General features: G+C 29.2%; 1 protein-coding gene across 8 annotated transcripts in view; it reads right to left on the bottom strand.

Moving 5' to 3' along the window:
* Window positions 1–25,218, bottom strand: part of LOC136083965 (TNF receptor-associated factor 5-like) — a 144,043-nt gene that overhangs the window by 99,427 nt on the left and 19,398 nt on the right. Inside the window, exon 1 of one of the 8 annotated variants that reach the window (XM_065803923.1) lies at window positions 8,551–8,733. The exons of the other annotated variants lie outside the window; for them this stretch is intronic. The gene's annotated coding sequence lies outside the window, so the exon portion shown is untranslated. Of the gene's footprint in view, window positions 1–8,550; window positions 8,734–25,218 lie in introns of those variants that run through there. 8 annotated transcript variants of the gene reach the window in all.

Raw genomic sequence — 25,218 nt, 5'->3', positions numbered from 1 at the left:
GGTGAGAAACGTAAAGAAGAGGCTAGAGTTCAAGTTGAAGAACTATTCACAGAAATTAGTGTTGATAACAATAAAATTCAACGTATTTTTAGATTTAAAGCAAAAAAAGATAGTAATAACAGCAATCCTATTTTAGTTAAATTAACAAGCAAAGATGATCAAATGAGGGTACTGAAATCAGCTAAAAAACTTTAAAATAACAATAAATTTACAAATATTCATATCAATCCTAATCAAAATGTAGCTGAAAGAAACCTTACAAGAGATCTGGTCATAGAAAGAAATGAAAAAAATGCAAAGTTAGATGAAAATGGTTAGCTGAATAAACCCTTTCGATATGGGATTAGAGGTAACAAAGTTGTTGAAATCCTTATCGATAAACAACCATAATAAAAATAACAATATTAAAAGATGTCTGTCTTGTTAATACACCAATGCCACGTCTTTAAATAACAAGTATGAAGATTTAATGTTAGAAATTGAAGTTAAAAAACCTCAAAAGTAATGGTGTGTGAAACATGGTGGACAGATATCTCTTCAACAAATGTACCAGGTTATTCACTATATCGCAAAGATCGTTCTTATAGTAAGGGCGGTGGTGTTTGCATTTATGTTCACAATAGTATCAAATCATTTGAAGTATCAAATAGTATTTTAAACGATAGTTGCATTGAGCGGATTAGGTTTTCAATTGATATAGCAAATGAACTGATATTATGTGGATGCATTTATCGTACAGATAATAGCAGTTTTGAAGTATATGAATGCATAATAAAATCAATTAACTGTGCAACTGATTTAATTAAAAAAGAAAACTTAATGGTTTATTGCTATGAGGTGATTTTGATTTTCATATTGTTATGTGGAATGATGAAGATATTGGTATTGTTAATGACAATAACGAATCAGCTGCAGCATTTATTGAATGTTTACAAGATAATTTTCTGCATCAAAATGTAATAAAACCGACATTTCAAATAAAAGCAAACCAACAAACAAATGTTCTTGATTTAATTTTAACTGAATCAAATGGTAGAATATTCATGTTAGATCACTCTTCACCTCTAGGAAATATACAACATGATCATTTTATATTAGACTTCATATTTTCTTTAAAATCAGAAGATAAAACAAAAAAAGTTAATTAATCAATAAATTATGTTTAATAAAGGAAATTTTAATAAATTATCTAAATATTTTAATGATAATAATTGGGAAAAAATTTTAAAAAAACTCTATGTAAACGAGTGTTATCAAAAATGGTTAGAAATTTAAAATAAAGGATGTGATGGTTTTATTCCATAGCTTCAATACGATGAAATAATTTTTTTTTTTTTTTTTTTTTTTTTTTTTTTTATTTCACCTCCCCAAGGCCCAGAAGGCCACTACAGATGAGGAGGCTACTTAATTGTGGTTATAACCCTCTCTCAACTCTATAACTCCGAAACACGAACCTTGACGAACAAGGCCGCTGCGCGGAGAAACAAGTTGAGCGCGGTACTACCAGGGACGTGGTGGGGATCGAACTCGGAACCCCTCGCTTATGAAGCGAGCGCGCTACCACTACACCACTACCGCATTAGAGGTAAACTTCTATGGATGACAAATGATTTAAAGTGTTTATTAAAATAAAAAAGAAAACTTTGGTATTCTTGCAAAAGCAATAGATTTAAAGACTAAAAACTGACAAAAGAATATAAAAAAACAAGTAATACACTGAAAAAGTTAATTAAAAAAGCAATTAAGAAATATGAAAAAATGCTTGCAACAAACGCTAAAAAGAATCCGAAAAGTGTATATGCTTATATCAACTGCAAGACGAAGATAAAAGATACAATCAAAGCATTGAAGGACAAAAATGGGGAAATAATAACAGAAGGTTCAAAAATTGCGAATAAACTAAATGATTTTTTTAGTTTAGTCTTTGTTAAATAAGAAAAAAATAGTCTACCAAGTGTTCAAATTCATGCAATGTCAATGTCAAACTCCTTTATTCACTTTAGAAGCTATAGAAAAACAATTATTGAAACTAATTGTAAATAATCAACTGGAGTCGACAAAGTCCATCCAAGAGTTTTAAAAGAATGTTCAAGTGCGTTAGCAAAAGCACTATCAATTATATTCAATAGATCATATTCAACTGGAGTTTTACCAAAACAATGGTTATGCGCAAAGGTTACACCTCTATTCAAGAAAGGCGACAAACTGGAAGCTACAAACTACAGACCAGTCTCTTTAACATCAATTGTATGCAAAGTAATGGAAAGTATTGTAAGAGATTGTATAATGGACCATTTGATTGGCAATGATTTGATTATTAGCAAACAGCATGGTTTTGTAAAAGGTATAAGTTGCAGTACAAAGCTATTGGAAACAATGGACTTAATAACACAAGCTTCAGAAGATGGTTTCTCGATAGATATTGCGTTTTTGGACTTTGCAAAAGAGTTTGACACTGTATCACATGAGAGACTATGTGTTAAGTTAGCTAGTTATGGTATAAATGGTGAACTCTTAAATTGGTGCAAAGCATTTTTAAGTAATAGAACTCATAGAATTGTTTTGGGCGATAACGTTTCAGATTGGTTTTACGTGGAGTTTTTCAAGATTTGGTACTTGGTCCGCTATTATTTATTATAAATATCAATGATTTGCTTGTAAATTTGCAAAATCAATTTATGCTTATTAAACTTTATGCTGACGATATAAAAATAATTTCAATATTGGAAGGTGAGTCTGAGCAGAGTAATTTACAAGGTGATTTGATAAATTATTGGATTGGTCAAGCAAATGGTTAATCAAGCTTAATGTAGATAAATGCAAAGTTATGCACATTGAACCAAATAATCCTCAGTTTATCTATAATAATTACGGCAGTAATGATGATGAGACAAACATTACAACAACCACTCTAGAAAGAGATTTAGGCGCTTATATCTCAAATAATTTGAAATGGGAAGAACATATCAATAATGCAGTTGGTAAAGCCAAAAAGAAGTTAGGATTGATAAAGAATTGTTTCAGTTGTTTGGATGAAGAAAGCACAAAACCAGGGGCGTCGCCTTGGAGGGGGTAGGGGGGGAGTCTCCCCCTCTTAGAATCTAGAAAAGAGAAAAGTTGGGAATTTCCTTGCCACGAGTTGGGACAGTTGAAAAAAATATTTTCCAGTTAAATAAAGTTAAAATGTTTGCGAAAATCCATCAAAGATCTAATTTTTTTTTGACTTGGACAAATAAACTTTACGTTTATTAAACGGCTTAAGGCTCTTTTCCTCAAGACGAAATAAATTGCTAAGTCATAACGGAACGCCCTTTTGATTTCACGTTGTTGTTTTTTTTCGCGCAACTTTTTTTTGTTATCAACAATAAAAGTGGCAGCTGCAAGTTTATGCAATAAAAATAGCAGCTGCAATTTTATGTGTGACTAAAAGCAGTTTTTCATTTTTTTCATACTTTCTACTTTGAAATGTGAATATTTATTTCCATGAGTTGATTTTAACATTTCTGTCTTTGTATAAAAGATATGATAGCATTTAAAATGATACGATTCATTTTTTAATATAATAATTTTATATAAAGCTTTTTATCAGAAAGTATAATAAAATAAATGCTAAACTCTGATATGAACGTTTTGCGCCTGTTATTACTTCCAATTATCAGTATACTAAAGTAGGATCAGAATTAGGTTTGTAGGAGTAATAGGCCTAATTAGAATATATAATAGAATTATTAGTCTTATTCTATTATTTTATGACTCTTATATCTTATCACATTTACTAAGAGTGATAACTTTTATAAACATTGAATCCTTTAAAAATTACGGTAAATTATCTGCGTTTGTTTTCTAGCACTAAATATAAATAGAAAAAGATATAAATTACAATGTTGCGTATGCAAAGCAGTATTTAATAACGACTATAAAACCAGTCATGAAAGATCCGTTCATGGTGGTAGAAAGGTTCGTATACAAACAGTGGGAGCCCCAGAGAATCCTTTTGTAGCCTCCTTAGCTTCAAAAAAACAAAAAATGGAACCTCAGAATGCTGGTATTGATGTCGAAGTGGATGATGAAATACAAAGTATTGAACATACAAAGTTAGACTTGATAATAATTGAAACATCGACTTCAACATGTGGTATATCCATAGAAGAAGAAACAACATCTATTAATAAAAAATTTGAAGAGGACGCAAGTTCAAAAATTCATAATAATGATGCAAAAGGGGAAAACCCGGGTTATGCTGTAGTCCAGGAACAAGCAGAGAAATTTACAGAATTAAATCCTAAATCAGATGATTTAACCCAGTTTTATGACCGAGATAAAAAGGATGACACGAATATTATTAACTTGGATACTACTGAAGTAAGCAGTGAAACAACAAATTGGACTTCGCTCATGGGGAATTTGGGTGTTTTAATAGATAATCTTAAAGATTGTAATGACATTTATAAAAAATATTGTAAAGAAGAATTAGTAAATGAAAAATTCGCTGCAATTGAAATTGTGAATGCAACAAGTTCTGTGGTGGAAATGTCAAAAAATGTTTTGAAAATGGGAAACGCTTTTATAAAAAAACTCGATACCAAAGCTCAAAATATTATAATTGACAAATCAGATTCATCAGCATTGATAAGCCATGACCCAGGTTTACGTCCACATACAATTACGAATAATCAAAAACTGTATTTAATCCAGTTAGGGCCACACCAACCAAAACTTGCTAGTTTCCCAAGTGACGGTAAAAATAGATTTAATCCTCAGTGGTACAAAGAGTTTGAACATTTAGAATACAGCACCCAGAAGGATGCCACATTTTGTTTTGTCTGCCGCCTTTTTCCAAAGGGTGTTGGAAAGAAGGGAAAAACTGAAGATGCTTGGATAAATGTTGGGGTGAGATCTTGGTCTAAGATGAAAAGCTATGGGAAAGACAAACTTGGAAAGCTTCAGGCGCACTTTACCTCTCAAGCACTTAAAGTTGCATTAAGTGAATATTGTCACTTTCTTATGAAAAAAGGGCATATAGATCACCTTATAGATAAATCCAATAGAATTGCTCTAATAGAAGAGCAAAAAATAGAGGTGCAGAATAGAAAAACTGTCGAAATTCTTATCAATACATGCAAGTCTTTGGGAAGCCAAGGGCTAGCGTTTAGAGAATCGGACAGTGCTAATCAAAGTAACTTTGTTGCAGTTGTTAATCTTATCTCTCGCCACAATCCCACACTAAAAGCCTGGATTGAAGATAGAGCCCTTCGTCCATATAGAGTTACATACACGAGTCCATCGTCTCAAAATGAAATGGTTAGTTTAATTGCAACTGAATTAAAGAGTAAGATCATTGATGAAATTAACAGCTCCAATTTTTTTTCCGTGATGGCCGACACTACTCCCGATATGTCACATAAGGACATAATGAGTATAGTTGTGAGAACAGCCAGTGAAAACGGTGAGATTCAGGAAAGGCTTTTGAAATCCGTTGAATGCACTGATAAGACTGGAAAAGGGATGGCTGAGCTAATTTTATCTTCTTCACATAAAGATGGCATTGACACATCAAAGATGGCTTTTCAGTCTTATGACTACGCGAGTTCAATGTCCGGACAATTTAAAGGAGTACAAAAGTATATAGCAGAAGAAGTTGGCCATAATGTACCTTACATACCTTGTCAAGACCACAGAACAAACACTGCTCTTGAACATGCCTGCAATGTTAATGCTTTAATACGAGAATTGTTTAATGTCCTCGAACAGTTGCATGTTTTCTTCACATCAAGCACAAAAAGATTTAGTTATTTAAAAGAAAAACTTGTAGACATTGACATTGCAATACAGCTTGTAAACCTGTCTAGAACAAGATGGACCGCGCAAGCAAAATCTGTTAAGGCTTTAAATCAGTGTTTGGAGAAGGTTATTGATCATCTTCAGAGCATCTCAAATAGTAAGATTTTTGATACTAACAGGAGAACTAAGGCAATTGGACTTTTGAAAAAAGTAACAACTTTTGATTTCATTATTACTCTTTTCTTCATGAAGAATATCATTGAGAAGATAAAAATATTAACTGAAATCTTAGAAAGTCCAAACTTCAATGTCATTGACAGTATTAATGTAATTGAAAGTACTGCCAAGAACATACAAAATATCAGTAACGATACAGATGCTATGAACAATTTGATTGAAAGTGCAGTAATATTTTCTAGGAAATTACACATTGATGCAGAATGAAAAGATGGAGATGAAAGCTTTTTACCGGAAAGAATTCAAAGAGGTCATTGACTCTCTAGCCATAGGTTTAACCGAAAACTCGACAGCATTAAAGGAAATATTTGCCCCTATCACCAAAATTTTTAGTTTTCCGTTAAATAAGGATAATTTGAGTATTGAAAACTTAACAAAAGCAAGCAAACTTTTTCCTCCTGGATACAAGGATCATATTCCAGACGTTCATGTGCTGAAAGGCCAGATGGAAATTTTGATAGATATCTGTTTAGAAGTAGGTGATGGAGATTTTAACTCATCAAGAACACCAACTAAGATGCTGCAAGACATTTTGTACCATGTTGTGAAATTAAAGGACATACTGAAACAAGCCCATAAACTATGCATTTTTGTAATCACAGCTGCTTATGGTGTAGCATCAAATGAGCGTTCTTTCAGTCAACTCAAGATTGTAAAATCACATCTGAGAACAACAATGAGTGACGAGAGATTGGATAGTCTCATGCTACTGAAGTGATAAAAAGAACTTTGTAAAGGAGTTAACCCCGAATATCTTGTTAATGATGGGTTCAGTTGAAGAAACGTCATATTAAAATCAAACAGTAGACAAAAAATGATAGGTTGATGATAAAATATTGTGCGTATAAGTTTTGTAATAAAATAATATTTTCCATATTCCTTTGTACTAACTCATTTCCGTTAAATTTTAAACTGCTATATATGCTGCCAGAATGGTTTGTAAAGTTTACTGAATTTGTAAATTGTAATATTTTTTTGGACTAATACAATTTCACTATGAATGGGCAAAACTTTTAGACGTTTTTTGAATTGAATACTTTGTATATATGTAAAGGAAGCTATGTTTTGTTAATAGAAGTTAATAAATACTGATAATTGGCAATTCATGAGAGTGAGTGCAGTGTAGTGTAACAATCAGTAGATTTTGTAAATAGGACAGAAATTGATTTCTTGAATTCTTGAATTATAAAAAACAGTTGTGAAAACTATGTTAAGCAGTTGGGAAAAACAAGGTCTTTTCCCCTCCCCCCCCCCTGGAATTTTCTCACGCAACGCCCCGTGACAAAACTATTATTTACATCGTTAGTTTGTCCTCATTTAGAATATGGGGCTTCAATATGGATTCTTTAGCTTAATATAGACATTGAGAAAATAGAAAATGTACAACAGAGAGCAACAAGAATTCATCAATTAAAAGGTTAAAGTTATCATGAAAGATTAGATAAATTTAAAATGACAACGTTTAGTGAAAGAAGAATTGGTAATGACATGATTCAAATGTTTAAAATTATTAATAGTTATAACAATGTAATTTGGCATCATTCACCAGATTTTCTAACAAACTCAATCACTCCTGGTTAAAAAGTGCGTATTAGAAGACAATTAGTCAAACGATCAACAGCGAGATATAATTATTTTACAAATAGGATATCAGAAAAATGGAACAAATTAAATCAAGAAACTATAGATGCAGAAATGGAATAATAGATATTTTCAAAACATGACAGCTATATATATATATATATATATATATATATATATATATATATATATATATATATATATATGTATATATATATATATATGTATATAAATTATTACATATTAAAAATAAAACTAATGATGCCTATTTATATAATATTTCATAATGGCTTCACAATCTTGCGCTTTAGTTGCTTATTTTTAAAAAAAGGATTGAAGCAGAGACAATTGTTTCATCTTGATGGGTAGAAGATGGTTGGTTACTTTGGCCAACTGGTGTTTATGCTATGAAAGCTGCTTATTAGGGTAGGTCGATTTTAGCTTTTTTTTTGAATTTTAAGTTGCGTAATGTTGCAGTTACTGTGTCTAAGTTAGAAATGAGGTTTTGCCAAATCTCAAGTATCCTGGTTTAAAAATGGCTTGCGGATTTACATTTCAAGTATTAATTTTGGACTAGTTTTGTTAAATTGTGAATTTCAAATGTTGAAATATTTTATTTTAAGTATAATAATCTCGTTTTAAAATATCTCGTTTCGAATTTATAAAGTAACCAATAAACGATTTCTTAAAAAGCGCAATTGTTTTAAGAAGCCAATAAACTTTCGCTAAATCGTTTACACGCATTTAAATTTAAATTTTGCAAATCTTTTTTGTATTTAAAGTTCTTGTTTGTATTTAAAAGTATTATATCTTGTTTGTATTTAAAAGTTAGTTTTAAAATTAAATATTAAGTATTAAAAAGTAAGTTAAAAAAAAAATCGCAAATTAAAGAAATTTTTTAATACCAAAGGTAAATACTTATGATTATTATATTTAGAGTAATGTTTTTACCTGTTTATACTAAATAATTTTTGTTTTGCAACTTTTCGAAGGAACTAATGGATTTACTTAATTTAGTCGGAGGAACTTATGGTTTTACTCAATTCCTGAATGAAAATGATGGGGGCCCATGATCCCCTAATTTTGAAAACGAGGGGGCCATGGGCCCCCTAGTTTTTTCAAAAAAGGGTTTTATTTCTTTATTTTTTAGCTAAGCCGATTTTTAATAGTAAGTTTTGATATTTTAGGTTTTTTTGGTGCTTTCACCCCTACTAAAAAGTCACGCTGTTACCCATGACTCTAAGTGATATACTTTAATATAGTTTACATTTATAATTAGTCCACGAGAAATGCCAAAAGTAAAGGCTACAATTACACGGATGAAAAGTGAAAAAAAATATTGTGGTGGCCCATGTGAATTATCAATAACAGATCCAAGCACTTTTAGACAGGTTATTCAGTATTATTACTACCTTGTTCATATAAATCCAAATGCAGATATCGTATTAGTGACTCAGCAAATAAGCAAAAACATAAAATCAATTTGGGCTACAGTAAACCCAAGTTTACCTCTTATAACGGATAAATCTATTAATAGGAAAGTTAAAGATCTTCTCGTACTTGTTAAGGATATTAATCGCAAGCACGGAAAAGCAAGCGCTAAAAGAAATTTTGATGCAAACTTAGACAAACTTTTTGATATTTCTGCATGTTCCTGTTCATTAGATGTGTTTCCCTGTAGTGACAGAAAAGTTTCATGCAATAAAGAAAATTGCATAGAAGAACATATTGTATGCCTTTGCTCTCAAAGTAATAAAGTACCTCTTGAAGACAGAGCTTATCTTCGTGATCAGAGGAAAAAAATTGGTCCAAAAGGTGCATATCAACTTTCTTCCGTTGATAGATTTTCTGTCAAAAGGATCCAAAGACTTGATAAAGAACGAAAAAAAATATCTCATAAGCTAGTTGATGAAGATGAATCCCTCATACGACACGTAAACTTAAATGAAGAAACAAGTGATTTAACCATTACGGAGGTAAATATTTTATAAATACATGAAAAATTTGTAGTAGATGAAACAAAAAGTATTTTATTGTATTAACTTTTTTTAGGATGAAGGTGAATGGAAACCAATAAATAATCCTATTGGAAAATACAACTTGGTTAAACTTCCAAGATTTGCAATGGAACTAGTCAGAAACGAGTGTTCGTCAAACGTAGGTGCAGCCCTTGCAAATGCTTTACTATATGACATAAAATATCTCCTGAAAAGTGATGTTGATATAAAAGATATTTTGATTGATAAATGCAAATTAGATAGGGCCAAGTCAAAAGTAAAAATTGTTAGTGAAGATGTGGACTCAGAACAAAAAAAACAGTTAATTTGTCTTGGGGTTGATAGCAAGCTCGATCAGATAACTAAAACAAGTAAAGTAATAAACTCACCTCAAGGTGAAGTGCTGAAGAAATGCATTAAACCTGAACATCACCTCACATTTACCTATGAAGATGGAGAATCGAGTGGAAATTATTTGACTCATAGGACGATTCCTGTCACTGGTGCTACAGGCTTAGTTCTTGCTACCGAAACGTTCAGTGTTTTACAAGAACATAACAGTTTGGAAAGTATACAAGCTGTTCTTCTTGATAATGCTGCTACCAATACTGGACCAATAAGTGGCTTAGTTGTAAAACTAGAAGAGTTTTTAAAAAGAAAACTACATCTAATTGGATGCGCCTTACATCAAAATGAACTTCCTTTACGAGCTCTTTTTGTGAAACTTGATGGTGACACAACCGGGCCAAGTAGCTTCAGTGGTCTACTTGGCAAAAGATGTGCTGAAAACATTCAGGATAGAAATCAAGTTTCGTTTGAATGTATTGAAAACCCAATTGTAGATAAATATATTCCAGAAGAAATACTAACAGACCTTAGTTGCGATCAAAGACTTTTATTTGAATATTGCAAAGGAATAGGTATTGGTAAAGTTTCTGATAAATGGACTGCCTATAAAATTGGACCGCTTAACCATGCAAGGTGGTTAACACTAGCTATTCGCCTTCTTTGTTTGTATACTAGAGATAGTCAACCAACCGTTTCTTTAAAAAAACTTGTATATTTTATTGTTCAGGTTTACGCTCCAGCGTGGTTCGAAATAAAAAAATCTTCAAAATTTCACGAATCCCCACGCCTTATTTTTTCAACCATTACTAGAATAAATAATCTCCCCTTTGATGATGTTAAACATATTGTAAAAAAAAACATTAAAAACAACGCATTGTGTCTAAAACCTGAAAATATTCTTTATGCTATGCTAAAAGATAATGACATCAATATACGAAACTTTGGTTTTCAAATCTTACTGGCTCTAAGGCAAAGGTATTTTTTTTATAATTAACTAAAATAAATTAAAAAAAAGACACATAAAATGTGGTAATTGCCTTTGATTTATATTTATAGAGTAAACAACAAAAGTTTGGAAGTAAAATTGAAGAAAATTCCTGAAATTAATTTTAATGCTAATCATTGGTATGAGTTGGTTGACATCATCAATACTAAATTTTCGGAGCCCCCAACAACACAAAATTTTTCAATTGAGCAAATCCAATATATGATTGACAATAATGTTGAACCTGAAATCCCCGACTTTCCATCTCATTCCCAGAGTGTTGAGCGAGCGGTAAAACTTGTGTCGGAAGCATCCCAATATGTCTATGGATTCGAGAATCGACACAGCTGCATTTTAACTAAACTACTTAGCAGGAAGATGCGTAAACCATATGTTTCAAAAGGGCATTATTTCCATTCTTATGATGATATTTTTTAATTAAAAATGTTTTCCTAAATATATATAACCATGTTCAAAATGTATTAAATTGTAAAAATAATGTTTATTTTGATATTCTTACGTAAATATAAAAATAAAAGTTTCACTTTTTAAATTTTCAAATAGTTAACAAGTTGTTATAAAATTAGCTTAATTGTTATAAATTATTATAAACTTAAATCATTCAGAAATGCAGTTAATTAAAAAAAAAAATATGAACATATTTGAAACGTCAATTTTTGCATATAACGCCTTTTAAGGTGTTTTATCGCGTAATCGTACAAATCTTTGAATTTAAATCCGCAAGCGATTCTTCATCCAAAATCTCTCAAATTTTGAGAGTACTCATATTTTAACTGTCTCCAACTACTGCAATATTACGCAATATGCGGAATTAAAATCGACCTACCCTACTGCTTATATTAATTTTTAAACTGATGATTCCTGAAACAAGCTTAGAGTTAAAAGAATTAAAGTAACTGGAGGTCATTTAATTTTCCAGTACTCATTGCTATTTTAATTGTTTTATATATATAAAAAAACTGTTAAAGTTCTATATTAATGGTGAAGTACTAAATCAAATAATATAATATTTTGAGTCTGTTTTTTTGTATTATTATTGCCTAGATTTATATCGTTGTCTGTTTACACTTATTTTATATTTTAGTTTTTACATTTTTGTTTATTTTTGATTTTCCCAAATAATCACTTATAAAAAAAGAAGTATGCAAAGGATTTAATTTCACGACTATAAAGAACTCCGAAGATGAACGTAATTAATTATGTTTGTGAATAATTGTGTTTCTTTTTGGATTTTGCTTTTAAATAGTAAGGAATAAAAAAACTTATTTCAACCTATTGGTCATAGATGATTTCAGTTAAAAAGTCTAAATTTTTTTGACTTGTTGTTTTGACTAAAAATCAAACTTATTAGTTTGATTTTCAGGGCAAGTTTATTTAGTAATGTTCTGTTGTATCAAAGATCGAGAAATGATATGGTTTCAACTGGTTTCCATTTTTTGAATGAAGTACATGATATTATTTAAAATGATGACTTTTAGTTATACCTATTGAAGTAAGTTTTATTTAGGTAATTTATTTATGGAATTGTGACTATTTTAAGTGGCAGAATTTAACTTTAATAAAATGCATATGTATATATACACATACATATAATTTATAAATTATTTGTAATATAAATATATATATATATATACATGCATACATATAACTTATAATATAAATATATATGTGCGTATATGTATATATATGTATGTATATGCATTTTATTATAAATTTATATATATAAAATATATATAAGCATATATATATATATATATATATATATATATATATATATATATATATATATATATATATATATATATATATATATATTATTATTATTATCTATACACGTATATATATATATATATATATATATATATATATATATATATATATATATATATATATATATATATATATATATATATATGCATATATATATAAATTATAATATAAATATATATATGTATGTATATATATTGTATAATTTATAAAATAAATATATATATATATATATATATATTAGGGTAGGTCGATTTTAATTCCGCATATTGCGTAATATTGCAGTAGTTGGAGACAGTTAAAATATGAGTACTCTCAAAATTTGAGAGATTTTGGATGAAGAATCGCTTGCGGATTTAAATTCAAAGATTTGTACGATTACGCGATAAAACACCTTAAAAGGCGTTATATGCAAAAATTGACGTTTCAAATATGTTCATATTTTTTTTTTTTAATTAACTGCATTTCTGAATGATTTAAGTTTATAATAATTTATAACAATTAAGCTAATTTTATAACAACTTGTTAACTATTTGAAAATTTAAAAAGTGAAACTTTTATTTTTATATTTACGTAAGAATATCAAAATAAACATTATTTTTACAATTTAATACATTTTGAACATGGTTATATATATTTAGGAAAACATTTTTAATTAAAAAATATCATCATAAGAATGGAAATAATGCCCTTTTGAAACATATGGTTTACGCATCTTCCTGCTAAGTAGTTTAGTTAAAATGCAGCTGTGTCGATTCTCGAATCCATAGACATATTGGGATGCTTCCGACACAAGTTTTACCGCTCGCTCAACACTCTGGGAATGAGATGGAAAGTCGGGGATTTCAGGTTCAACATTATTGTCAATCATATATTGGATTTGCTCAATTGAAAAATTTTGTGTTGTTGGGGGCTCCGAAAATTTAGTATTGATGATGTCAACCAACTCATACCAATGATTAGCATTAAAATTAATTTCAGGAATTTTCTTCAATTTTACTTCCAAACTTTTGTTGTTTACTCTATAAATATAAATCAAAGGCAATTACCACATTTTATGTGTCTTTTTTTTAATTTATTTTAGTTAATTATAAAAAAAATACCTTTGCCTTAGAGCCAGTAAGATTTGAAAACCAAAGTTTCGTATATTGATGTCATTATCTTTTAGCATAGCATAAAGAATATTTTCAGGTTTTAGACACAATGCGTTGTTTTTAATGTTTTTTTTTACAATATGTTTAACATCATCAAAGGGGAGATTATTTATTCTAGTAATGGTTGAAAAAATAAGGCGTGGGGATTCGTGAAATTTTGAAGATTTTTTTATTTCGAACCACGCTGGAGCGTAAACCTGAACAATAAAATATACAAGTTTTTTTAAAGAAACGGTTGGTTGACTATCTCTAGTATACAAACAAAGAAGGCGAATAGCTAGTGTTAACCACCTTGCATGGTTAAGCGGTCCAATTTTATAGGCAGTCCATTTATCAGAAACTTTACCAATACCTATTCCTTTGCAATATTCAAATAAAAGTCTTTGATCGCAACTAAGGTCTGTTAGTATTTCTTCTGGAATATATTTATCTACAATTGGGTTTTCAATACATTCAAACGAAACTTGATTTCTATCCTGAATGTTTTCAGCACATCTTTTGCCAAGTAGACCACTGAAGCTACTTGGCCCGGTTGTGTCACCATCAAGTTTCACAAAAAGAGCTCGTAAAGGAAGTTCATTTTGATGTAAGGCGCATCCAATTAGATGTAGTTTTCTTTTTAAAAACTCTTCTAGTTTTACAACTAAGCCACTTATTGGTCCAGTATTGGTAGCAGCATTATCAAGAAGAACAGCTTGTATACTTTCCAAACTGTTATGTTCTTGTAAAACACTGAACGTTTCGGTAGCAAGAACTAAGCCTGTAGCACCAGTGACAGGAATCGTCCTATGAGTCAAATAATTTCCACTCGATTCTCCATCTTCATAGGTAAATGTGAGGTGATGTTCAGGTTTAATGCATTTCTTCAGCACTTCACCTTGAGGTGAGTTTATTACTTTACTTGTTTTAGTTATCTGATCGAGCTTGCTATCAACCCCAAGACAAATTAACTGTTTTTTTTGTTCTGAGTCCACATCTTCACTAACAATTTTTACTTTTGACTTGGCCCTATCTAATTTGCATTTATCAATCAAAATATCTTTTATATCAACATCACTTTTCAGGAGATATTTTATGTCATATAGTAAAGCATTTGCAAGGGCTGCACCTACGTTTGACGAACACTCGTTTCTGACTAGTTCCATTGCAAATCTTGGAAGTTTAACCAAGTTGTATTTTCCAATAGGATTATTTATTGGTTTCCATTCACCTTCATCCTAAAAAAAGTTAATACAATAAAATACTTTTTGTTTCATCTACTACAAATTTTTCATGTATTTATAAAATATTTACCTCCGTAATGGTTAAATCACTTGTTTCTTCATTTAAGTTTACGTGTCGTATGAGGGATTCATCTTCATCAACTAGCTTATGAGATATTTTTTTTCGTTCTTTATCAAGTCTTTGGATCCTTTTGACAGAAAATCTATCAACGGAAGAAAGTTGATATGCACCTTTTGGACCAATTTTTTTCCTCTGATCACGAAGATAAGCTCTGTCTTCAAGAGGTACTTTATTACTTTGAGAGCAAAGGCATACAATATGTTCTTCTATGCAATTTTCTTTATTGCATGAAACTTTTCTGTCACTACAGGGAAACACATCTAATGAACAGGAACATGCAGAAATATCAAAAAGTTTGTCTAAGTTTGCATCAAAATTTCTTTTAGCGCTTGCTTTTCCGTGCTTGCGATTAATATCCTTAACAAGTACGAGAAGATCTTTAACTTTCCTATTAATAGATTTATCCGTTATAAGAGGTAAACTTGGGTTTACTGTAGCCCAAATTGATTTTATGTTTTTGCTTATTTGCTGAGTCACTAATACGATATCTGCATTTGGATTTATATGAACAAGGTAGTAATAATACTGAATAACCTGTCTAAAAGTGCTTGGATCTGTTATTGATAATTCACATGGGCCACCACAATATTTTTTTTCACTTTTCATCCGTGTAATTGTAGCCTTTACTTTTGGCATTTCTCGTGGACTAATTATAAATGTAAACTATATTAAAGTATATCACTTAGAGTCATGGGTAACAGCGTGACTTTTTAGTAGGGGTGAAAGCACCAAAAAAACCTAAAATATCAAAACTTACTATTAAAAATCGGCTTAGCTAAAAAATAAAGAAATAAAACCCTTTTTTGAAAAAACTAGGGGGCCCATGGCCCCCTCGTTTTCAAAATTAGGGGATCATGGGCCCCCATCATTTTCATTCAGGAATTGAGTAAAACCATAAGTTCCTCCGACTAAATTAAGTAAATCCATTAGTTCCTTCGAAAAGTTGCAAAACAAAAATTATTTAGTATAAACAGGTAAAAACATTACTCTAAATATAATAATCATAAGTATTTACCTTTGGTATTAAAAAATTTCTTTAATTTGCGATTTTTTTTTTAACTTACTTTTTAATACTTAATATTTAATTTTAAAACTAACTTTTAAATACAAACAAGATATAATACTTTTAAATACAAACAAGAACTTTAAATACAAAAAAGATTTGCAAAATTTAAATTTAAATGCGTGTAAACGATTTAGCGAAAGTTTATTGGCTTCTTAAAACAATTGCGCTTTTTAAGAAATCGTTTATTGGTTACTTTATAAATTCGAAACGAGATATTTTAAAACGAGATTATTATACTTAAAATAAAATATTTCAACATTTGAAATTCACAATTTAACAAAACTAGTCCAAAATTAATACTTGAAATGTAAATCCGCAAGCCATTTTTAAACCAGGATACTTGAGATTTGGCAAAACCTCATTTCTAACTTAGACACAGTAACTGCAACATTACGCAACTTAAAATTCAAAAAAAAAGCTAAAATCGACCTACCCTAATATATATATATATATATATATATATATATATATATATATATATATATATATATATATATATATATATATATATATATATATATATATACAGTAAACACCCAGTTATTCAAATCTCAAAGGGGTATAAGAATATACTTCGAATAAGCGAATGTTTGAATAACTGAAAATGATCTTCAAAGTGACCTACTTAAAATAACTTTCAAATTTTAATAAAAGTAGAAAAGAAAAAAGAAAAACACCCTTGGAATGAGATGCTTCTTATGATTTTTCCTTATAAAACAATAAATATTTTACAATTTATTGAAAAAGTTGTCAATTTTTTATTTCTTTTTTGTTCCTTAAATGTGTAATGTTTATTATCAAGGAGAGCGAAAATTATTTCAAGTGACCAAAATTTTGATTATCTGCAGGTTAGAATAAATGATGGGCATTTCCATAAGTTTGTTAAAGAAAAATTGTTGTGAATGAAAATTGCTTCGAATAAGTGAAAAATTTTTATAAGCGCTAATTTGAAAAATCGAGAATTAACTGTGTATATATATATTTATATATATATATATATATATATATATATATATATATATATATATATATATATATATATATATATATATATATATATATATATATATATATATATATATATATATATGTATATATATATATATATATATATATATGTATATATATATATATATATATATACATAAATTTTTATTTATATATATATAAATATATATATATACACATATGTATATATATATAAACGGTTCACAGAATTTCAAAAAATTCGTGCCAAATTAAATTCATATAAGCTGAAGAATTTGAAATACTTCACTAAAGTTATATTCAGTTCATTAAATTCATATTAAGAAGACTAATCGGTAATAATTTATAACTAATTACGAATAATATACTTTTAGTTATATTAGTTATGATTTATTTAACAATAAAATAATTGACAATTGCATTATAACAGCATAATTAACTGCCATAAACTTGCATAAAATGTTTTGAGTGAAATATATATTGGGGTAATTATTTTTTTCGTTTTCCTTACGATTTAAAGTCAAAAATAGAGAATAGTTTATGGAATGAATCAACTATTAGTTAAAATAACTAAAAATGTTTTTTTTTAAATATTTAATCAAGATAATAATTTTAAGTTTAGTCATATTAATAAAAACCATTTTCAGTAGTAAAAACTCAGCTTGACATGGTTTTTACATTTTAATAAGGGAAATCGCCAATACTAATCCATACTAATCAATACTATCAAATACTATCAAATATTATCAAATACTATCAAATGCTATCAAATGCTATCAAATACTATCAAATATTATCAAATACTATCAAATGCTATCAAATACTATCAAATATTATCAAATACTATCAAATGCTATCAAATGCTATCAAATACTATCAAATACTATCAAATACTATCAAATACTATCAAATACTATCAAATACTATTAAATACTATCAAATGATGCATCAATACTAGTCGATACTCTCAAATGATACATCGCTAAAAAGGGCAGAAAAAGACCTTTATGAAACAAAAGATATTTGCTTATAGGATTTAAAATAAAAGTTTTATGAAGCATAACACTGGTCAACAAAAACAAAATTTTTTTTTTATGTAGGATTTCTTATTTTGATTTCAAATATAAAACTCATTTTTTACCATCACGTCAAGTTGTAAAGATATTTTCAAATCTTTAGAATTTGGGGTAAAGTCCCTAATATTGTCGAAAAAAAGTTGTTCAAAAGTATGTCAACCTGAGTCTCAAAAGAAGCGTGTTTTCATAGAGATTTTAAAGATGTTATTTGTTTGTAATAAAAATAAGTATTTTTTGTATTATTGCTGAAAAACATTTTGTTGACATTTTTTTAAGAGTCTTTAGCATTTTTTCAAATATTTTTTTTGCCAAAAAAATTTAAGGAAAAATTTTTATGTTTTTTAAAATCTCTATACTATCTTCTAAAATACGCTTTTTTTGAGACCCAAGTTGACATACTTTTTTTTTGACAATATTAGGGACTTTACCCCAAATATTAAAGATCTGAACCCAAATATCTTTACAACTTGACGTGATGGTAAAAAATGAGTTGCATATTTGAAATTAAAATGTAAAATGCAATCCAAAAAACAAATTGTTTGCTCGGTACCAGAAAAAAATTTTTTTTTTGTTGACCTTCAACTATAATTGATTGCAAAAAAGCAACAAATTTGTTAAACTATTTTTACTTAAATCTGTAAATTAAGTTGAAATGCGCAATAAATTTGAAAAATATGAAACAGCAAATAATTCAGACATAAAATTATGTCAAAATATGTCCATAGAAAATATATCTTACATATTTTATGTCAGCAGAAAATAATTCAGACATAAAATTATGTCAAAATATGTCAATCGAAAATATGTTGGACATATTTTATGTCGGCAGAAAATATATCTGAAAATATGTCGACAGATCTGCCAGACATATTATGTCGTAACAACTCTGTATATATATATATATATATATATATATATATATATATATATATATATATATATATATATATATATATATATATATATATATATATATATATATATATATATATAGAGCAATTCCACGACCGTCTCACAAAAAATGAAAAAATTAAACGAAGCCAATATACATAGTACTATATATCAGTAGAAAGCTCTACTTTTCCTATTTCATAAAATATATAGTTTGTTATAGTATGCCGCTATCATAAAAAATTATATGGGCTGAAACAGAAGGTAAAAATAGGCGTTTTTGCGATAATTTAAATTATTTTTAATCGCCGAAGTTCAATTGAGCCTTCAAAAAGTTCAAAAACTGTCTTGCTCATTGCAATGAGGTTTTTAGCTGCACTAATCATTGCTATTTATGATAAAAACATACTTATTGCCAGACGAATTTAGAAAACCATTTATTTTAATCAAACGTTATTACCACTATTGTCACGCTGTGACATGTCACGCTGTGACAATTAGGGTACCAATAGTTTTATTTCTAAGACAACCAATAAAATTTAGGATTTCAAAATTCCAGCGCAATGAGAACTCTATCTAGTACATCTAAATAAATACTAACATGTTTAAAAAAATAATTAGCTCAAGTTATTTTTAGAATCTTTTTATGTCACGCCGTGACGTCACGGTGTGACAATTTTTTAACAAAATTTAAAACAATATTCAAAACTGCTTAACTGAAACTACAATTTAGTTTTTATCAACTTTAATCAGGCAGATTATTGTGCAGTTAACTTTCTTTGGGTTTTCTACAAAAACTACAAAATATAGGTATGTTTTGGATAGGCAACATTTGCTCAGTTATTCTTGAGGCTCTGTTTTGGGATACATAGAGCCTCTCTGTAATGGATAGTTGTAACTCCATTGGGCCTTGAATGTAATACGTCCATCTCCATAATTATTGTGTTGCTATTTTTTAATCTTTCAAGGGTGTCTCTTACTCATGCTTAACGTCAAAGGAAATATCGTGAGAGGCAGTTAGAAAAAGTTTTTAAAGAAAAAGATTCAAAAAAGAGAAAAGAAAGACAACTTGCAAAATTGGAGCCTCAACTAGAAAAAGAAAGACATTGAAAGAGAAAGAGCAGACAAAAAATAGCAGAATCAAAATCTGTAGCTGTTACATCACCCTCTTACAAATCTTCAAGCACTCTTGGAAAAGCTGTTAAGAGAGCCGAATCAGCACTACCAAAATCACCCAGAAAGACGGCAAAAGTTGTACAAAAACTTTTAACAAAATTGAATGAAACCCCTAGTCCAGAAAAAATACTTAGTGAAAATGCATTAGATGCTTTAACTGTAAAATTGGTTCTTTGTTTTTACCAGCGTGATGATATATCCCGTCAAGCACCCGGTAATAGAGACATTATTGTGGTGAGATTAAAGAACAAGAAAAAACTGCAAAAACATCATTTGTATGTGAATGTTATTGAAGCTTATGCTGTTTTTAAATGTGATTATCCTGAAGAATCAGTTGGAAAATCAAAGTTTGCAAGTTTACGCCCATCACATGTTCTTTTGTCTAGTTCAATGTCAAGAAATGTTTGTTGTTGTCAACGACATTAAAATATAATTCTTATCCTTGAAGCCCTGCACAAGTTTGATTCAAATTTTCTATTGTATTCACATGAATTTCTTCTTAGCATTGTATATGATAGTGAAAAAGACATTTGTTATAATAATATGTGTACTACATGCAAAGATGTTGCAAAGTTTCAGAATCTATATGTTTTGAATGAAATTGACAAGAATAAATGCATTAAATGGTACCAATGGGAAAAAGTTGCAGATGGTAATGGAAAAGAATATATTAAAAAGATTAAAATAAAGGGAATAGTTGATGATCTTTACAGCACCTTTTCAAAATCTTTAGATTCATTTCTTTGGCATTATTTTATTAAACAGAAACAATCAAAGACATCGTGATCATAAGATCCAACCTCAAAGTAAACCAGACACAGCCGTCCTTCAAGTGAATTTTGCTAAAAAATTTTCAACTTTTTGGCAAGATGAAGTGCAGTCAGCACATTGGTACAAGAAGCAAGTTACTGTGTTTACTGCTGTATTTTAGTACCAAAATTTATTCTTGTCATCTGTCATAGCTTCAGATGATTTAACCTATTCAAAAAATTTATTCTTGTATTTGTTCATAATTTATTATCTAACCATATTGAATCAAATGTTAAAATACTACAGATTTAAACAGACAAGCCAAGTAATCAATTTAAATATCGTTTTATTGCATCAACAATACCCTGGTTGGAAGAGCAGCATGATTTAAAATTATTCTGGCACTTTTTTGCTGCTTCACATGGGAAAGGATTGGTCTATGCTATTGGTGGGACCGTTAAAAGAATAGCAAAGCAAAAAATAATCCAGAGAAAACTTATAATAACTGATGCCATAACTTTTCATGAAGCTGTTAAAAATGAGACTAATTTCAATGTCTATTTTGTTTCTATGGAAGATATTATAAATACAATTTAAAAATTTAAAATTGATGAGTTATTTACATAAACACCAGCAAAACCAGGAATATTTGCAGCGAACCTAATTAACAACAACAATGGGAAAATGCAAATGCCATCTTATTCAAGTGCCAAGTATTTAGTCAAACAACTTATGTCTACAAATAAAATCACTAAAAAACTTTAAAACGTTGTTTATATGACAGCAATATAATATGGACGCGATTAGACACTGATATAGTATGGGCGTGTTCTGAAGATTACTATATAAGAACTATTTTTATGAAGATGAAATTATATATTTGTCTAATACCTCTCTAATAAGTTTTAAATTTATTAAAAACAGCCCATTTACCTGGTTTATAACTACCCAAATGTGTCTGGTCACGCTGTGACGTTTACCACTAGTTAATTAAAGGTGCGCCTGTTTAAAATTTAATTTAAAAAATGTAATTTAGCTATAAAACTTGTAAGAGTAATGTCTTAACTTTTTGTTTAATGCCAAGTTAATAATTCAGTTCATCTATATTAGCTGAATCACGGTGTTGATCTAAAAACACTGAGAAAATATTGGTCACGCTGTGACGTTTTATATTTTCTTGCATGAATGAGAGGCCAATATATCCACCCAAATTTTTCTTCTTGTTTTTTGTAGCACCTATTATGAGCTAACTAAAAAGCAAAAAAAGTTCTTCTTATATCTATTTTAATATTAAAATATTAAAGGCTTAAGACAAAAAAAATGACGGGTGTCACGTGTGACACCCGTCATTGTGTGACGGTCGTGGAATTGCTCTATATATGGTGTGACGGTCGTGGAATTGCTCTATATATATATATATATATATATATATATATATATATATATATATATATATATATATATATATATAAATATATATATATATGTATATATATATATATATGTATATATATATATATATATATATATATATATATATATATATATATATATATATATATATATATATATATATATATATATATATATATATATATACATATATATATATATATATATATGGGACGTTACGTGCCAACGCTTTAATTATCACCTTGTTCACTCCTGAGTCTTTTTTGTTTCTATTTTGCTTCTCTAACTTTGTTTCATCAAAAATATTCATTATAATTTGAAAATTAATCATAATTGAATAATAATTCTAATTTTATTTCTTTTATTTGAGTAAAGTAGGTTACTGAATATTCAGTGAACCCTGTCCTTCGTCAATTCCAACTGTAATAATGGCTTTCATAGGATCTAATCCACGTAGAGAGCAGATTTCTTGAACAAGTCTGGTGAGATCTTCAATGTATACATTATTTTTCAACACTGAGATTTCAAGTTCATCTTCCTTTCCATTTAATTTAATTTTTTTGTAACTGTAAAACTTATCAAGAGCATGAGACCGCTTCATAACCGTAGCAATTGAATTCATTTCAACACTTAATTGTGAAATACCATACTGTAAACAATGTGATATATTAAATATTATAGTTTTTTTGAAGAAATAAAAGTTAATATACTGCCGTTTAAATTATGTTATAAAGTATTTAGACACCTAAACGACCAAGTTCTTTTTGTAAATCTCTATCACGAACAACATTTTCAAGCAGATCATGATTTTTCTTGATATCAAATATTGTTTCAGTAGAGACTACTTTGTTTTTTTGGAGCTTTTGTTTTAGTACTACAGGTAAGAGAGATCCTCCTAAAATTAGAATAAAATATTGCAATAAGTCATTTATTTAAGTCAATAAATAAGAAAATTAATAAAATCTACCAGTGGATAATTGTAATGAATTTTCATTCTTAACAAGAAACTTTAAAACAGTTGAGGTTATTTGCTCTGACATCTTTTCATCCTTGGAAAGAACAAGATTCTTGGCATTTTGAACAGCTGATGTTCACGTGCATGGGTGCCTAATGCCCATTCCAACTAGTTGAAAACAATTTGTCCAGAATGAGTTTAATCTTTCAATGCGGAGATTTTCATTTGACTCCATGATATAATCTCTTAAGTTAAAAATCTTGTGGCTGCGCTTGTCTGATATCATAAAACAAATTGGACATAAGCGTTAACCCTCAGTTGGAGCAATCCTTCCTACCTTTATAAGTAACTACCTTCCACTTTTCCAAACCTCTTCTTTCATTTTTACAAGCTTTCCTTGCTGTGAACAAGACTATTTGTATTTTTAGTGAAATATTTTAGAAAAAGTTTATTAAATATAAAAAAATATTTTAAAATATAATAACTTTTTTGGCATAGAGAGCATTTTTGCAACGGCAGTGGGAAATGCATTTATATCAAAACTGAATCCTTTGTGTACATAGTCTCGAACTAGTGTCACCAATGATGGCATACTGCAAAGAGAGTAGTTGTCCGTTTTGTTACAGCAACAAAAACAAACTGAATCTCTGGACTCATTATGATTTTTTTCCTTAAAATGTGAGCCATTTGATATGTAATATTTATCTACTTTTATTTTTATTTAAAATAAGTGTTTTTTAATTAAAAATGTTATAAAAAATAGTTATAACTTCTACAAAATAAAATTAAAAAAGTTGTAAAACTTTTTACAATATTTTTAAACAACCGCTTTAAGAGCTTTATTAGTGAAACTATTTAAGGTATTATTATATATTAATTTAACCACATTTTGAAGACAAAAAAAAATAAAATGTCAAGTGGCTTTTAATGATTTTTGCAATAAAGGTAAGCTTAAATAATAAAATTAGGGGCGACTGAAGAAGTGCGAATTTCATAACTGCGAATCTGCATAAGTGCGACTGGCATAAGTGTGAACTGGCATAAGTGCGAACTGGCACAATTGCGAACTGGCATAAGTGCAAATCACTTGCAAAAACTGGCATAAGTGCGAACTGGCACAAGCGCGAACTGGCGTAAGTGCGCCGAAAGAATTTGCAAACATTGGCATAAGTGCGAACTGGCATAAGTGCGAACTGGCACAAGCGCGAACTGGCATAGGTGCGCCGAAAGATTTTATAAACATTAGCATACGTACGAATCGGCATAAATGCAACCTAGCATAAGCATAAGCGCAAATCAATCGCAAAAACTGGCATAAGTGCAAAAAAGTCAGAATTATTATTGTGAAAATAAAAGTCACTGATAACTGATAGAGAGCCAAGATGGGTCCCGGGGCAAATTTCTTTATGGGCCCTATCTTGGCTGAAAATAAGCACCATGTAATGCCAAATGAGCTACTTTTTTTTTTCTCCCATTTTATGGGAGAAAAAAAAAGTAGCCCGGCTTTCTTTAAGAGTCCTGCTCTGGACTCTTAAAGAAAGCCGGGCCCCAGGACAGCTCACCCGCCTAATCCTCCCTCTCTACGGCCATGCCGATAACCACTGAAATAACCTCTGAATGGATACTTAATTAAATTTTTACAACTTTTATATCAACTACATCAACATTACTCTTCACATTTTGATTTTG

Source organism: Hydra vulgaris, chromosome 08 (assembly GCF_038396675.1).
Source record: "Hydra vulgaris chromosome 08, alternate assembly HydraT2T_AEP".
In the NCBI taxonomy this organism is placed as follows: Eukaryota; Metazoa; Cnidaria; class Hydrozoa; order Anthoathecata; family Hydridae; genus Hydra; species Hydra vulgaris.
The sequence above is the reverse complement of the archived record's forward strand: the minus strand, read 5'-3'. Positions and strand labels throughout refer to the sequence as shown.